The following is a 5,000-nucleotide window of genomic DNA, read 5'->3' as shown; positions in this document are numbered from 1 at the left end:
CTGAGTATCTTTTTATTAACACATGAACACCATCACAGTATTAGTCACATGATCTCAGTATTAGTCACATGATCTCAGTATTAGTCACATGACCTCAGTATTAGTCACATGATCTCAGTATTAGTCACATGATCTCAGTATTAGATCTCAGTATTAGTCACATGATCACCATCTCAGTATTAGATCACATGATCACTTTCTCTCTCTTTTGACTGGACAGAGACTCTAGGTCTTCATGGTGCTCATCAGGGACATTGACATCTTACCTCCTTATTTGTTTCAAGACAAAGCTATTTCACGATGAGAGCCGTTGTTATTAAAAGATAACGTGCTATTTCACGATGAGAGCCATTGTTATTAAAAGATAACAGCTCTCGGCTGAATTTGTAATTGTCACGTCAGAGCCCGGACCTGCACCAGCCACGCCCCCTTTGGTTTCCACTCGCTCACCTGCACCGCGTTCACATTCACCTGTTAACTAATCACCCACACCTGTCACTGCCCTACTTATACCTCGCACTCCCTTCATATACCACTGTCACTTTTCATAGGTTTCACAGTGTGTTTCACAGTTCGCTTCTTGCACTAACACTGAATTATATTTTATGTGTGATGACTTATTTTGCTTTTGTAAGCCAATACTTTCAAGATCAGTCAATAAATATTGTTGGTTTTGACTTATGTTACCCCTTCTTTATGATGTTACTGGACATATCATGTGTCCTGTTAAGCTCATACAAGATTTGAGACACGTGGATAATGAAAAAGTGGGATCATTTAATGTGGAGCCACATCATGTTTGCTTATGAAGGCTCCTGGATGCAACTTCCTTCCATAGCTTTCCACCTGTAACTTGCTACTCTAGCTATGTAGCAAGAGAGGACATATTACTGTTGTGTGCTGCCAATAGTGGACAAAAAGGTATTGCTGTATGAGTTAATCAGCTAACTTAATGTACCTACTGAATGGGTCGGCCTAATCATTATCAAAAAAATTGCCTCCCCTGAGAATTTTTTCAGGAGCCGCCACTGCTCACCTGAATACTAATCACCCACACCTGTCACACCTGTCACACCTGTCACAGCCCTACTTATACCTCGCACTCCCTTCACTCGGGGTCTGGTCTGGCACTGTATGGATTACTTTCCAAGTCCTGCATTCCTGACGTCTGATGAGTATCGCTATAGTTCGCATTCAAGTTTGTCTTTGTTTCTTTCATAGCCTCAGTTATAGTTTGTCCATAGTCTTGCAGAGTTCGACTCGAGTGTTTTGTTTCACGCTAAGGCGTGTTAGTTTGGTTTAGTTTGTTCTAAGAGTAAGACTCTGTTTATTTCCTTTCTGCGCCTTCCGTGCCTGTTTCCTGAGTTTCATTCAGTGCTTCGAGCCTGCGCCCCTCCGTGGGTTTGTCTACGTGCAAGAGGATCTGTTCCTCATCATCTGTGTTCCCCTACAACCTGTGGTCTGTCGTGTTTGTTCCCTGGCTGTCTATCTGCAATAAACTCTGTTTGCAAGAAACTCCAATCTCTGTGTCCGTCCGTTCCGTGACAGTAATAATGTTGTATGTCATTATGTAACCCAATGGTCGGTAGAGTTTGTGATTGTGACGACCGAAATGCGATTAACTGAAGCTCATTCAATCTTGCAGACTTCCATCCAATTTGAGCGGTGGTCCATGGAGCATATCATCAGTGCATTAACATTTTACACCACATTTTCCGTCACTATGCTTTTCCAATCGAAAACTAAAAACATATCAAAATTGAGCCAATCAGTATATTCTGCTCATTAATTGCCGAAGCACCTTTCAGGACAAGGACGACTTATAATGAGCAGATGTGTCCTTATCGATGTTTTCAACACCAAAGCTGTATTTCTAATCAGCAGATGTTTCCTTATCGATGTTTTCAACACCAAAGCTGTATTTCTAATGAGCAGATGTGTCCTTATCGATGTTTTCTGTATGTCTTGGTTCAACCCGACTTAAATGGAGTAAACAAAGACTCAATGAAGCCAACTTGTGTAGAGATCCGGGGTACGTTCGTCGTAGGATTGAAGCTAAGTTAATCAATTGGCCTTTTAGCCCGTTAAGATTAGCGAGCTGATTGAGAACAGCAAATATCGGTTCGTTAACGGCTGATCCGCATCCAACTCATGTGGTTAATTTCAACCAGGCTAAAGTTATCATGGCATTTGCGCGTGCACGTCCTACTTCAAAAGGCAGGAAAGGTCGATCACTAAAACCATGATTATGGTATTACCATGGTATTATGGTTCTAAACTCAAAGAAAAGGGCTCTTTTTTTCTCCGCTGGCGAGTAGGAGATGAACATGAACGCTTATGAAGAATAAAAGACCATAATCATGGCAAAATTCAACACCACCACTGCTGTGAGAGCAAGGTGTGTTGGGATGTTTATAGGGTGATATCTATGTATGAATACCTGATGGCAAGAGTCAGCTGGTACAGAGGTTTCCTCTACCGGTTTGAATCTGCATGGTTGCTAGTTCAAATCCCCTCACCTCCTTCCTCGATGTAGTTTTACATTTCCTTGGAAGTCGCTTTGAATAAAAGCGTCTGTTAAATGACTAAATGTATTAATAACAAATGCAATAAATTGAAGCAGTGAAAATAAATTGTCTGTATTTCTCTCTATTCTTATCATGAGTCCACCGTAATCATTTTCTACAATAATGATATGCTATGGTGTATTAATAACACTCATATAATTATGAGTGCTTTGTTCTCCGCATCACCGACACTACAAAAATGTACCACTCGCAAAAAAGCGCAAGACAGTCAATGTGGTGTTTGCAATAAATGACTCGAGAAGGTCTTGTAAATTAATGATTCCTTGTCGGCTGAATCGGTAGCGCTCATACAAGAATAATGGATCTTGGCGATCGCAAAGAACTCTCTCCCTCCGCTAATCTAACTCTAATATCAGTCCTTGGTCAATGGGATCCCTCCTTTTTCCGGGGGTGTGGCAAGCTTATCCAGCTACACTTAAGTTAGCCTGCCCTGGAGCAGGTTAGTGCTAATCGATATGTAACTATGGTAATTTATCAAAAGTTGCTTCCACGAACCAAAAAGAGGGGCGTTTTTTATCTTAGCCTGAAAATTAGCTCGCTAAACCGCTTAGCGAGCTACGATGAATACCCCCCTGGTCTCTGCCCTGTCACGATCGTTCAGTGGTTCATTACCATGACGATAATGTTTGGTCAATACGCTAAAATGCTGTTTGCAAACAGTCTCGTGGGTAGTGATATATAGTATTTATAGTCTGTAAACAAACACATACACACGCACACACACACACACACACACACGGTCTCTCTTTTCAGCTGACTGACACAGTTCTGCAACGTTAATTAACACCGCCAGTACACAATGCCTAGGTTTTACATACACACACACACACACACACATATGTATCTCTCCCTCTCTCTCCGCCCTTTCTCAAATTCAAATTAAATTCAAAAGAAGCTTTATTGGCATGACCATAACGTTCTACAGTATTGCCAAAGCATTTGGGTTTGATATATAATAAGTGATTATAATAAACAATACATATATCTATTACACAAGGGACATCACAAGGGGAAAGGGAGAAGTGGGAACAATAATAGAAATACATAATAATCATCAAGCGATTAACAACAACAACAACAACAACAAACTGTCACGGTGGCTGAGGCCGAGTAAAACAGGTTTGGAACCAAAAGCAGACAAAGGCAACAAAGTATCTTCAAAAGGAGTATTTTAATAAACCTTTCAGCAGTATGAATGTCTTTCAAAAAACAGAGGCAGGAGATCCAACAGAAAAAACAGCAAAGCTCAGAAGATACAAAACATGGGGATCTCAATGAGGCATGGCAGGCAGCATAGGACAGAAACATAAAAACTCACAGGTCAGGGCTAGATGCACAGTCCAAAGCAGTCCAAAAAACCCCACAAAGGGTTAAATCCAAAATCCAAGGGAATCCAGGCAAAACAGACAGGCAGGAGGAATGCAATAGGAAAACGTGGCAAGAGCGGTGTCCAGGCAAGCGAAGAGATAATCCAGCACTGAATGTTCCTCAGAGCGCGGTTTAACACAGGCACTGATGAGGTCCAATTAGACACAGGTGTGTGACCAGGCACAGGGAAGAAACAAGGCTTCATTAGCAACAGGAGTGTTAGGCCAGGCACAGGGAAGAGATGAGGTCCAATTAGCCACAGGTGTGTTAGACCAGGCACCTGGAAGAGTCAGTGAGTTAAGCATGGCAAACCTGAAGCGGGGAGAGAGGGAGAGAGAGAGAGAGAGCGCACACACACACACAAGACATGGGGCACATGACATAGAAAATATGGATCCGGCTCAGATCGTGACACAATGAACATACATTAATTCAATTAATTTATGGGCTGTCCCTCCGTTTATGGCAGGAAGTGACATATTATGCAGCGAGGATGAGGCATTCCTCATTTTCTCCAGTGAGGTATGAAAGCATCTCCTCACTGCTCGCCAGCAGGAACTCAGGGAGGACCTCACCAATCTTTTTGAAATTATTTTGTCTTATGTAGGAGCCAAATGAACCTTTATGTTGATTCTTATGTTATCTCTCTTTATTAGTATGTGCAAGTGTGTGTGTGTGTAAGAATGGATGAGTGACACTATGGCCGTAGGTGTTTTTACCCCCATCTAGAGGACACCTGAACTTTACCTGAGAGGCTGAAGGTGGAGCCCAAGGGGGAAAGGCCATAAAATCCAGCAGCCAGAGCATCTGGGCGTGGCTGAGGAAGGCAACAGTTTTTTTCCTCATTTTCTCCAGTGAGGTATGAAAGCCTCTCCTCACTGCTCGCCAGCAGGAACTCAGGGAGGACCTCGCCAATCTTTTAAAATAATTTTGTCTTATGTGCTCATATTTTGTGCACTGTGTTAGGAAGTGCAGCTGTCTCTACTGTTCCTTGTTCGCAATAGGGGCACAGTCTGTTTTCCTTGGGCAGCCATGTTTGTCTGT

This window comes from Clupea harengus, chromosome 23, assembly GCF_900700415.2.
Source record: "Clupea harengus chromosome 23, Ch_v2.0.2, whole genome shotgun sequence".
Classification (NCBI taxonomy): domain Eukaryota; kingdom Metazoa; phylum Chordata; class Actinopteri; order Clupeiformes; family Clupeidae; genus Clupea; species Clupea harengus.
Note: the sequence above shows the minus strand (reverse complement) of the source record.